Raw genomic sequence first — 14,758 nt, forward strand, 5'->3', positions numbered from 1 at the left:
TTCAACACTTTATTCACATATCACAGTTCACCCAAATTACACAAATTAATCAAATCAACATTCTTTCATATAGCTCAACAATTGCAAATTCATATCACCATAACCTAAATTTAAACAAGATAAATCAAATGATGCAGAATAATATTAGTTCCCTTACCTAGGTTAAACAATCCTTTAACTCATAATTTCTCCTTAAAATCTTTATTTTTCACAAGGTGATCTAACTACTTACACATACAACATATCACAGGTCTAAGTATATCATTACGATCACAACCAAACAAAGATTCACTTTAATATATTTTGAGTAACATGCATGGATCTTAGAACCATGTGTGCCTCAAAATGCTAAAGTAACTCAAAAAATAAAGCAAAAAGTGAACTTATTTTGGTTTGAAATTTTGATCGATCAAAAGTGTAGACCTCTCTACTGTGAACATACTAATGGTCTCTAATTGTCAAACATATTAGAGACATGCTTATAATGTTACAAAATAGGCATACAAAGTTCTAGAAAATCTTTTTAGAGAAATTTTGGCTTTTATAAACTGAAACTTGATTAATGTAAAATCTATTTATAGTTGAACTTTTTATGAATAAAATAATCTAGTGTCACTATATAAACTATTATTGTTCTTAAACTAGTTTCTAGGTCCTTAAAAATAAAATTAAAACATTTTCTTTATATTGATTTATCACAACTTGGGTATCATTTTATTATTTTTATTTCAAATAATAAGTCACATTTCATTTTAACATAATTTGCACTAATTACATTTTATTTTGAATTAATTTTATGACCAAGGGTAAAATAATAGTCATCCAATTTTATTAATTAAGACATTTTTTAATCTATCCAACTCATCACATCATTAACTTTCATAAAATTTCCTTTCATTTTTCTTAACTTTGCATCATCTTTCCCTTAATCCAAACAATTTTAAGAAAAAAAAACACACAAGCTTAAAGTTTTATAATATACAATGTTATATTTTACCAATTAAAAGCCTTTTTATTATGTCCATGTAATATATTCAATTCACTTCACATAAAATAACTTCATGTATAAATATCTAGTCAAAGATTGTTGGAGTTAGCATGCTAATGCTTTTCTTATTCTTTCAGTGCATTTTAGAGCACAAGTGTCTTTGCATTGACACATTGCACACAACATGTTAGGCACATGACAAGTTTCTCTCTGAAAGTTTTATTGTAGTATTGATAACACCAAAAGAGTATACAAATTTTGTGAACACATGTTAGGCACATGACAATTTTCTCTCTAAAGAGCATTAAGACATTTTAGCCTTATAGACAATTTTGTCTTAACACACCATAGCCAATGCATAAAACATATTAAAAGTCTATTATCACATAGGATATGTCAATTGAGCTTTGTTACAATGTTTAAGCGATATAACTTTATAAGAAATTAAATTTATTTATATCCTTTTTGGTCGAGTGTCTAAACAAGTGAGCATTCAAACTCTAAGAAGATAAAATAATGACTTTAGTGAAAAATCATATTATCCAAGAAACTAAATAAACATTTGAGCGATAATATCATGTTAAAACATTATATTTATGTAGAAAAGTCTTTTAGTTATAATTTACTAGGTATAGAAAGTGGCGTGGTGGTAATTTTGTAAATATGAGAAACATTTCTATATCGGTTGGACCCAAAACTAGTATAGAAAGTGACATGGTAGTAAAACTGTAATAAAATAAAAAAGTTTCAATACTGGTTAGACCTAGAACCAATATAGAAAGTGGCGTGGTGGCAAAACTATAATAAATTACAAAGTTTTTCTATATCGAAGATCTCCCTAACACCTATAGAGTTAGAAATGTCTCCTAAAGTCACAAACAAGACATCCCACCTCCCTTTTTTTATGTCAGATGGATGTTTTTGAAGTTTTCTTTGGCATTGATATGTTATGTATATCCGTATTACAACTTTGGTGGTTGTAAGAAAATTTGTACTTTTATGAAGTTTGAATGTATTCAATGTATCATTTTAACATTATTCATTTTTAATGTTTTAGGTATTTACATCGTATATGCATTGAGAGGAAGAATGATCACATATATGGATTTATTGACTTGATTGTCATTCAATGAGTTAAGAATAAAGGTGAAGAGGTACAAAAGTACTTATTAGAGGCCTTTGAAAAGGGAAAAAAACAAGTCTACTTAGCACCTTATTAGCAATAGTAAGTATGGTTTTTATAAACTAAATTATATTTATGTAAAACATGATTATATATAATATTGTTTGAATCTACAAGGGTCACTGCAATTGCTAGAAATTCTTTCTCAATAGTCTTTTGTGTTTGTCTTATGTTCATTATATAAGAAACCTAACACTTTGACTATTAAAAGCACATTAGTTGTGGTTCATTTGTTGTGTTATATGATTTAATTTTACTAAGTTAAATATTAGGCACAAATTTCAATATACAATTAACTTATACAAAGTGGTTTAGGCTTATTTAAGGTTGTAGGAAACATATATCACCTCTAGAAAGAAGTTACAATTCATTGCGTCAATTATAAATAGTTAATCATTCACACTATTGAAATAGAATTATAAAGTTTATGATATTCTATGAATTTAAGTTGTAGTGCTTGCTTCAACTGGCAAACTTTGAGTGTAAATATTATGTGATGAGGAATATGTAAAAAAATTGTATGTACAAACATTGTTGACTCATGAGATATGGTATCTATACAAGTTATAACTAACATCTTAAGTATTTATCACTATAAGTTGACTCAAACTATTCATTATGTAGATTTTTGGTGACACGTCTCCACTAGGGCAAAAGGTCTTGAAGGAAGTTCATGAGTAGTAGGATTCATTCCTTTTAAGTGTTTATAGAAGATGATGTTAGGTATTTTATGATTTTTTATGTAAATATTAAACGTATAGTCATTATTTGATGAGTTTAGGATGCATAATCATTATTATATGTATAATGATTTAATGAGGTTAGAATTGTATTATATTTTATCTAACTATTATACCTTTGAACATATATATTTTGGTTGATTGTTCTTGACTGTTATCATTATTTGGGTGTTCTGGACTATATTATAAGTTGGTTTGTATGTGGTAGGTAATACATACAACAAACCTACCATTCATTCCCAAACTAGGATAGAAAAATATGGTTTTCTATATCGATTAGGGCCTTACTGGTACGAAATGTGAATTTTTTTATATCTGTTAGTGCTTGAGCTGATATAAAATGTTTGGGTCATTCATATAGAACATCCTTTCCCAAGGGAACTTTCTATACTAGTTTTGGAACCGGTACAAAATGTGGACTTTCTACACTGATTCTGGAACCGGTCTAAAAAGTTCAATAATTTTTATACTTATGCTTTTATGTCGGTTCAAGAACTGATATAAAAAGCCTTTTTAAACCCATTTAAAAAGGTTTTTCTGCATTAGTGTGAGTGCTTGTATATTGCTTGAGCCACATTAAAATAAGTAACTTAAATTGAGACATAACTTTCATTTTATTTTACAAAAGTTATATGTCTCTCTTTATTCAATAGAAAAAAAAAATCGTTTTATTCCATAACACAAATATACAACTTTATATAATTTCTACACAAATACAACATCAAATTGAAATCACACAAAAATACTAAGGTGGGTGAATAGTGTTTTTGAAAACCTTTTGCAAAGAAATGTCTAATGGTTTCTAAAAGATATTACTAGTATGAAATTTTTAGATGATGGTTTTTGTAGAATGTGTAATTGGAAAATGTTTCAAAGAGTAAGGCAATAAAACACATATTTTATACCGGTTCACTCAACTTGAGCTACATCCAATTCTCCCTTAAAAACACTTAAGGGGTTCCACTAATTTTTTAAAAAGATTACATGAGTTTTACCAGTCTAGGTTTACAACAAGTACTCTCACCACTCATGGTTCACCTAGTCAACACGACTAGTACGAGTTTAAGCACTCATGGTTTATAAGTATTCTAACCACTTTTGATTTCAACCTCAGAAAACATGTTTAGACTGTTTAACTCAATTGAACAAAACACCGAGTGTTTTAATTCTCTTTAGAATTTATAACACAATAGTGTTACGAATAAAGATATAGATTTACAACTCTCAAAGAGTGGATATAAACAATACAAAGAATTCTATGATTTACTAAGGTTTTTTCTTCATGAAAAATATTCAACTTCAAACGATATATAAGCACAATAGACTTAGTGTCACGAGACCAATTACTTATTCTTCTTGTCTTCTCTTCAAACTTTCATTTCTATATAACATTTCTTAAAAAAAGATGACCATTAGAAAGAGAAATTGACTTCAGGAGAATAGGTAGCCTTTGTAACGTCTCGATTTCCAGGGTGTCACAAGTTATTAAAAGAATCACAATTTCAACTTCCTATCATAGCAAGAAAACGTATTTTTTTTTTCAGAAGGATCATCTAGTTGTGCTCAATACTAAACACAATTATGCATGCAAAAAACGAGGTGTCTTTAGACGACGTGTCTTAGCCCATACAATTGATTATGACATCTCTAGACGATATGCCTTTTGATGTTTTTCACTAGATGCAATGTGTGAGAACTAGACGCATTGAAATATAACATTCACTAAACAAGTAAAGGTTTTGTAAATAGAATAGCAAGTTGATCTTCAATTTTTATATATTACAAATCAATAATTTATTTTTGGACATAATCACAAATGAAATGATGTTTTATTTCAATATGTTTAGCTTTGAGTGCAGAATAAGATTTTTAGATAAACAAATAGTAGCATTATTATCTTAAAAGATAAGATTTTTACTCTCATAGACGTTGTAGTCTTCAAGTTTATTCTTGATCCAAAGGAGTTCTAAGTAATAACTGGCTACTAATATGTATTTTTCTTCAGTTGTGGAAAGAGCAATTGTTCCTTACTTCTTGCTTGTCCAGGAGATAAGGTTTCCTCTTATGAAGTGACATCCTCCACTCATACTTTTTCTTTCAACTCTGTCTCCCACTTAATCTGCATCATAATATCCCTACAGTCTATACTATCAAGCAGTTAACTGAGTTTCTCTAAGATCTTATTGAAATCTAGAAAATAAACAAACATTGAATATAATATCAGGCCTAGACGTTGTAAGATATGGAAGTGAACCTAGCATCTGACAATAGATGATGTTGTCCACTTTTGTAGAGTTCTCCTCTAGTCCTAAGCTAGTTGTTGCATACATTGGAGTCTTCATCTCCTTTGCTTCTTTCAACTTGAACTTTTTAAGCAGGTCTTTAACATACTTCGTCTGGTGAATATAGATGGTGGCTTCATGCGTGATTTGCAATCCCACGAAAGACTTTAGTTCATCCGTCATGCTTATTTCAAACTCATCCTGCATAATCTTAGAAAATTTTTGGCAAAGATCTTGTAACAGGTGGATATGTTTCACTTGAGACAGGTGTATCAAGAACAAAGTATACAAGCATCAAAGCACTTTATCATACATTTTATTATTTGTCATGTCATTAATAAATGCATCATTTAGTAAAACATACATATATTTGATTATTAGATGATGTAAAACATTAAATGCTTTATCAAAGGTTACTTGAGTGTAGCACTTAAAAGTCATACATTAGACAGTATATATCATAAGACGTTTTGCTTGAATTAACATTGTATACTGAGTAAAATTTTCGTTTAGCTTCAGTGTTATAAAAGAGATAGACGTTCTTGTTCATAAAATGTTTAGCTTGTTACTCATATCATCGAATGATCTAAAAGAAAAATGCTTTCTTTTCTTAGAAGTTATTCATAAATTGAGTTCATTATATAATTCTATCTAAACAAAGTTATTCATAAGCTTGATTTTGTCTAAAATAGAAGTTACAAAATATTTTTTTTAGACTTTATTTCTTTAAACAGTTCATCAAACACAACTATATTTTGTATAAAAAATTTTTAAACTTCAAAACCTAAATTGTTTAAAAAATATATATATTTTTATGATCTTGTCTTAATGCAAATATATATATATATATATATATATATATATATATATATATATATATATATATATATATATATATATATATATATATATAAATTTTTTCAAATCATCAATATAAAAATGTACACAAAACAATTTGCTCATTATCATCTTCAGTCCAGTGAACTATAGTTTTTTTTTTTTTTATCTCATTAACCTAACTAAATATAATAATAAATAGTAATATAATTATTTTTCATGTTTACAAATACATGTATTTTAAATAAACAATTTATTTTTAATAAATAATTCATTTATTAAAAAAATATTTTATATACTAAATAAACAATTTCATATCCGATTTAGATATGCGTATTAAAAAAAACATATTGAACAGAACAAATCTTAATCAATGGAGATATTATTCCTTTAGCTAGGGAGAAAATATCTTGAAAATTTTAATTTAGACTCTAAGTATGAAAAAAAAAATCAAATCATTTCCATAACATAATCATAAAATAATCCGTACTTATACATAACATATATTTCAATATTAAATCGTTTTACACGATTTAATGATAAGACATAATTACGAGATTCTTTTATGTATTAAATTAATAACATATCCCATATTCAATCATCAAATGGTAATTTACTAAGAATAAACAATAAGTTATGATTCCTTTTCAGATATTACTAAAGCCTAAATTATAACAGTCTAGTTGTTTTTTTTATTCCTCTCTCCCTTCCTATATATTGGCCCTATGTCAGCATGCTTATTGCATTAGTTAGGTTTAGTTAGTATAATTATAATTATAATTATATTAGTTATAATTACATTATCTTCAATCGTACTATGTACCCTTAGTTAATTAATTGTTTGTTTTCTCTCTCTGGTTTTTAAACTTTGCTTGTTTTGATTCGTATGCGGTTTTATTGTTTACTGTTTATATTAGTCAGCATCAAGTTGAACTCTTTTTTATTTTATCACTTTTTATATTTACAATAATAGCAAGACCAAATACTATATAAAAAGAAAGGAATTTTTAAATTAGTGGCTATAATCTTTAGAGTGTTTTTTTTTTTATAGCAAGTGTAAAGCTAGTTTGAAAAATATAGAAAATTAATATTCTAAAGTAGTGAAAAAATAGGAAGCTGTTTGTATTTTTATTTTTTAAGTAATGTAAAAACACTTTAAGTGGATATTGAATAGTGATCACTTCTTTTAGTTTTAAGGCATTTGTTCTAACTTTTCTAAACAAAAGGTTGAACAGAATAAATAATTATTTTGAATTGTTTTATTTTATAAAATCTACTATTTCTTTTAATTTTTTATGCAGATAAATAAACATAAATTAGATTGTTTTTTTTTTGTCTATAAAAAAATATCTTAATCAAATTTCATTATTTTGAGAATGAAAGATGTTATTGCAATTGTTGCTTGATTAACAATCACAATCAACTCTAATATATGATAAATTAAAGGAAGAAAGTGAATGTAGATTAAATTAAAGGAAGAGAGTGAACGTAGATTTAAAAATTTGTAGTTAAAAGAGAAAAATAAAAAAATAGAGTATTATTTTAATTATTGTTTTAATATATTATATAATAAAAATTATAAACTATGATGGAAATGCATGATTAACGAAAAAAACAAAACAGTTTTTCAGAAAATTTCCATTTGTATTTGTATATTCTAAGTTTTAGATAAATAAGCAACCGTCTTCACTATATACGTTACATTTATTTTGTTTTTCAAAAATACGAAAAAAGTAATGATAAGGAATACAAATCAAAATGGAAAAAATGTTTTCTAAAAGAATATATTTATTTTTGCTAATAGCCCGTTACAATCATAATATATACTTTTTACTCTATAATCTATAACAATAAAATAGATATATTAGTTAGGTGAGTCAAACTCGTGGAATGAGCTTAGATGATGTAGTTTCTAAGAGATTGGATTACTGGTTGAGTAGTAAGTATTGTTAAGCAAAAACTAAGTTCTAGAAAAAATCCAGAGAGATATGTTAGAATAAAGTGATTTATTTGAAGTTAAAAGTTTAAACTTTTAAAACTTTTCAAGTATTCAAAACTTGTTTTTAATAAACTTAGTAATAAGTATTAGAGTATTAATCCTTTTGAAAGTTACATTCAGTTGCAATAACCTCAAACAAAGTGATCCTAAATTACTATCTTAAATTTGATATTACAATCACTAATCTCAAGTGAAACATGCAAAATCACACTTAAGATAAAAACACACTCATTTTTCAGAATCCGTATTTAATATCCGTATGTAATACCTAAATTACACACAGGATTATAATCCTTATGTAATTGTAGTATTTCTTGTAGTGCACCTCTCTTGAAACCACAAGAGGTGAAACATACATCTCTTGAAACCACAAGAGATGAAACACACTTCTTTTGAATAACTACAAGGGATGAAAACACCTTCCTTGAAATAACAAGGAATGAAACCACATCTTTCTTGAAAATCACAGGAGATGAAACCACACCTCTTTTGAAAACTGCAAGAGATGAAGTCACATCTCTCTTGAAAACCACAAGAGTTGAAGAACACTTCCCTTAACAAACCTAAAGGGATGAACTAAGCTTCAAAACCCTAGTAGTAGCATTAACACCTTATCACTCAAGAACACACTTGAAGAAACATAAAAGTCACTCTTTTAAAACCCTAGTAGTAGCATTAACACCTTATATGTGTGTGTATGCGCATGCAAGCACAAGTCTAAGTAGAATTAAGACAAGAAGCTATAATCTACTGTGGATATATAATTATATATAGATATATGTGTGTGGGGTTGAGTACAACTAGGATAAGAGACCATAATTTACTGTTGACGCATATGTATCTATGTATGTGTGCGGGGATTGAGTTCAGCCTAGACTTGTGCCATAATCTATTAAGTTGTTGTTAATTTTATATATATGTACGATGTAAGTGTAACTATTTCCACCGAGGAAATATTAAGTGTATAATTATATGGTGCATTGAATGATGATTCATTATGAGATTATCTCAACTCTACTAATTATTGAACTCACATAGAGGAAGATATTTTGATAATGAGAGTCAATTGAAGTTCTTATGTTTTGAAGGACTGACATGAGAAAGGACCATGTCTTGTAGATTGTATAAGAATCAACCTTGTAATATGACAGGTAAAAAGTCTATTAAATGCACAAGTCTTCCAAAAATAGATCATTATGTCATTAATAAATGCATGTCAGTAGATGATTATGTATATTGTAAGAAGAATGAATTTGATTTTGGATTTTTATATCTTTAAATAAGTTAGCTTATTCTACTTTGTGGTTGTGATTTTTATCAGCTTTAAGCATATGTTACATGGAAGTAGACAATAATACATGTAGGAGTGTAAAATAATGAGAAAGTTAAAAGTTGTTTTCTTTTGTAGGGAATTATATACGTATTTATAGTTTATATTCCTCTAGAAAGCATGTTTTATTATAAATTTATTTTGAAAAAATAATTAATTCATGAAACATATTAATATTTATAGAAATTATCTACAAACAACATGATTAACAAAGTGATAAGTAGTAACGTAACTCGAAAGTGGGTGTGATTAGAATAAAAAAAGAGGTTGAATCAAACCAAGAGGGTGGGGAAAGAAATTTTTTTAAATTTAAAGTTTTGATTATTAAAACTTCTCAACTATTTAAAAATTGTTTATAGAAAACCTTAAATTTGTATTGAGTTGTAATAACAAATATCAAAGTATTAATCTTCTAGAAAGTGTGTAAAAATTAATCTTTTTCATAAACAACGTAACAAAGAGAATAAAGAATAGAGAAACTTATACAAAAAAAAAAATTATAATAGTTTACATCAAAACAAATATGAGATCTAGTTGCAATCACTTCAAAGTAACTGGTTACAAATTATTATCCTTAATATATTACAACCACTAATAAAGTGAAACATGCAATAGAACAATTAAGAAAATGAAAAGACACATCCTTTGAAAATCCTATAAAGGATGAACAAACACCTCTTTTGAAAATTCACAACAGATGAAACCACCTTTCTTGAGCCACAATGAATAAAACATAAATCCCTTGAATAACCACAAAAGATGAAAACACACCTCTCTTGAAAACCACAAAAGATTAAAACATGTTGATAATCTCCTCCTAAAGCTTGGTATTTCCAAACATGAAGAGAAACTATGGTCACAAGGATGGTGGAGAAGCAATGTGGGAGAATGATGTAGAATTCTCTTGGTTTGGGTGTTTGTGTGATGAAAATGGTGATGTTTGGTGGTCTAAAAAATGAAATCACAGGAAAACACTAGAGGGAGGGTGAGTGTTTTTGAAAATCTTTCGTCATGCAATGTCTAATGCTTTATCAAAGATATAATTTGTATGAGTTGTTTAGGCACTAGTTTTTATAGAGTGTATAAATGAAAAACGTTTCAAAGAGTAAAGTAGTAAAACACAAATTTTTTACTGGTTCACTCAACCTGGCTACGCCTAATTCTCCCTTAAGAACTCTTAAGTGGTTCTTCCAAACTTTAAAAAGATTACACAAGTTTTATCGCTTCAGGTTTACAACCAGTATTCTCACGACTCCTAGTCATTTAGTCAACACGACTAGTTAGAGTTTAACCATTCTTGGTTTACAAGTATTATATTTACTTCTTGTAGAAATGGAAAGGCCTTATTTCCCAACCAAGAGGGTGAGGGGGGGGGGGGTGAATTGGTTGTATTAAAAAATTTGATCTTTTCTAAACCTTTGGAAAATCTTTAGGACATTCTTGAAATGAAAGCAAACAAAGAATATAATGCAATAAAGGAGATAAGGGATAGAAAGACAAGCACCAAGTTTTTATACTAGTTCAGCCTCAATGCCTACATCCAGTTTTCTTTCAATCAACCTGAGATTGAAAGTCACTTCACTATATAGATTGAGTTATACAACAAGAATTATAGAGACCCTCTCTCAATGTAATCTCCTCTCCAACTCCAAATCTAATATAGAAAACAACAACACAAAAAAAGCAATCCTTTTTCTGCAGAAACCCTTTGAGACACCCCTCAAAGAAACCAGAACCTCACATTCTCTTCCTGGTCACCGGCAATAGGAAAACCACAATCCACAGATTGCAAAATCAACACTGGTCTTGGTTTAGAACACCTAAGAGTGCGGATGATGATCAACTAATGAAAGCACATAGAAATTCCTTCAAAAATCCTTTGAATCTTCCAAAATACACGATTCTTGATTCTTGAAGAAAGAACATCCCTTCAATTTCTTATCTCAACAAAATTTTATCAAATTATAATGATGAAAGATCAAAAGTCTTTTTTTATGCAGAGAGTTATGCGTCAATATTAATGTAATCGGTTAAGCAATTTTCACTGCTATACCGAAATTACATCAAAACACATTTAACAGATAACACAATTAATGTAATCGATTGCACAATTAATGTAAGTCAAAAAAAATTCAAAATATGATTGTTATGGTAGTTAAGACTTAAACAAGAAAACAATTTTCAGTGTGCACAAGATTTAACCGATTAAGAAAATAGTGTAATCGGTTACATATTACACTTAAGCAAATTTGAAAACTTTTTTATAGCTGAAAACACATCATTGCACGCAACAGTCAGGTATTAACAAAGACACGAGTTTTAATAAATTATCCATAGAATGTAATAAGTTAAAACTTGCAGTTTGCTATAACTAAGCATTTGCTGATATCTGATGAATCTAACTGATTACATAAACACTGTAATAGATTACTTCATACATATATGCTTTGTGCAAAGTGTTTTATCATTCAAAACTATGGTTATGCATACCATAAATATAAACTCATGTTTGACCATAGTAAGTATGCAAACCAAGCAGTTCAAGCACAAACAAGCATATAAACACAGTTAAACATTTCAGTTGTTGTGCAAGAAACTATTAAAACATTTTCGTTGTTGACATCATAAAAAACACACAAAGGTTTAACTTGGGTTTAGCTTTCATATAGCTCCCCCTATTAATACTTCTGGTTCAACCGTAGAGAATATGTCAAGACTATTTAACTCAACTAAGCTAAACACCAAGTGTTTTAATTGATAGAAATTGATATACAACTCAAACAATGTTATAAGCAAAGGTCGAAATTGATAACTCTCAAAGAGAATGTATAAAAAATACAAAGAATGTTGTGATTTGGTAAGTTTTTTTTCTCTTCTAGAAAATTATTCAACTCCAGACGATATATGAGCACAACAAGCTTGTTTTGAGCATTCACAAATTCACTATCTTATTTTTCTTATCTTTTCTTCAAGCTTTTGTCTATTTATAACTTTTTTTTGAAAGATGATCGTTAGATAGAGAAATTTACTTTAGGAGAGTAGGTAAACTTTAGGTAGGAAGTCAAAATCTAGTCTACTTTATTAAGATTCAGAGCTTTATCATAGCCTTTAGCAAAATCGAGCTTGTACAATGTGAATGAATAAAGGGCTTCAAGGGAAACATTCCGAGAATGTTCTTAATCTCTCACTACGTCTTTTTCTTGGGTGTAGTCATTCTGATAATATCTTTCTGCTTTAGTGATATGCATAAATATAAAGAACAAGATATACAAGAGTCAAAGCACTTTATCATACATGAATTAAATATTTTAAACATTGATAAGCTTTAGGTCGTATTGCATGTTTAAAACATTTTATCATTTGACATGTCATTAATAAATGAATCGTTTGGTAAAGCACACACATATTTGATTATCAGATGATGTAAACAATAGATGATTTATCTAAGGCTATTTGAGTGTGGCATTTAGCAACATACATTAGACAGTGTATTCTTAAGCTCATCAGACAATTTTATCTAGAAAACGTTGTTCATAAGCTCGATTTTATCTAAAACAAAAGTTCTAATTTTTTCTCTTAGACACTATTTCTTTTAAACAAATTTTCAGTAGACGACCTTGTCTTAACAATCTCTCCATTTTTTATGTTTAACAAATACATATGCTAAACGAAATAGTACTGAAAAGATTTCCAAAACATATGTATCAGAGTATAATTATATTTTGTAAAAGTACTAGAACAATTATGTTTCAAGAATAACAATTTTTCTTTTTACTATTTTCAAAGCATTTGTATGTCAAGATTTATATCAGAGTGCGATTTATATTAAAGCATAAATATATTAGAGTGAATGTGTAATTATTGAATATTTATTAGAGCAAATATATATAACATTGTTTTCTTTTCCAAGTGTCAGATTATATCGTTTAACAGTAAAAAAGTCAAGGGATAGAAAACAAACACAATGATTTTTATACTAGTTCGACTTCAAAGCCTACATTCGGTCCCTTCTAGTCAACCTTAGATTGAAAGACCTTTCACTATAAAGATTTGAGTTATAAGCAAGACTTACAAAGACCAACTCTCAATGTAATCTCCTCTCCAACTCACAAATCTAATATAGGAAAAAACACAATACAAAAAGAACAATCCTCTTTCTACAACACCCCTTTGAGACCGTTCTCAAAGTAACAAGAACCACGCGCTCTTCTTCCTAGCAACATGCATAGGGAAACCATAATCAATTGATTGAGAAAGATAAACCTGATCTTCACAAAAGACTTTCCAATAGAGGCAATATGATCAACAACCTTTGAATACAAATCTTGACAGAATCTTGATGTATCAACCTAGTTTTAATCCTTGATTCTTCAAGATGGTTCTTGGACGCTTTCTGTAATAAAAAATCATTCATAGTGTTAGTTATAAAATTGTATATCTTGTGTGTTACTTTGAAACAGTGTGCAAGACAATTATTTATATGATTTTCACAACCCTGATGCTTTTTAACCGATTACCAAATTAATGTAATCGGTTAAACTTTTGACAGTGTTATGCCAGAACTACATTAAGACAGATTTAACAGATTAAGCAATTAATGTAATCGATTTCACAATCAACATATGTCAAAACAATTCAACATATGACATTTATGTTATTTAGGTCTTATTGTGAAAACAATTTTCAATATGTACAGAGTTTAACCGATTAAGAAAATTGTGTAATCGATTAAGTATTACACTTAAGCAATTTTGAAAACTTTTTCTCCTTAAAACTCATCACAGAACACAACAAACAAGTGTTAGCAAAGACACAAGTTTTAATCGATTATGCGTATAATGTAATTGGTTAAAGCTTGTAGTTTGCAACAGTTTAAGTATTAACTGATATTTGATGAATCTAATGGATTACATAAACACTGTAATCGATTACTTCATACATATATGCATTGTGCAAGTAGTTTTGACATTAAGAAACATTCATGTGCATGCAAACAGATATAAACACATGTATGAACATAGTAAGTATGCATATCAATCAGTCATTATATACAGAAACATTTCAGTTTAATGTCATCATCAAATAAACACATAAAAACATAGAAACATTTTTGTTCTTGTATATAAATACTTCGGTTGATGTTATCATTAAACAAAGTTGTTGTCATCATAAAAAAACAAAGCACATAAGGGATGGGTCAAGATTTCACATTGCTCCCCCTATCAAAACATATCTCTTTTATGAAAAACATGTATATCAGATCATGAACAAAGACTTCTGTGTATCAGAGCGTAGATAAACACTTATGTGTATTAGAGTAGAAGTGAACATAAACATAAAGTTCATATGTATATCTGAGGAAAAAGTATTCATATATGTATCAGAGCACAAATATCATA

Source organism: Vigna radiata, chromosome 7 (genome assembly GCF_000741045.1).
Source record: "Vigna radiata var. radiata cultivar VC1973A chromosome 7, Vradiata_ver6, whole genome shotgun sequence".
Lineage (NCBI taxonomy): Eukaryota > Viridiplantae > Streptophyta > Magnoliopsida > Fabales > Fabaceae > Vigna > Vigna radiata.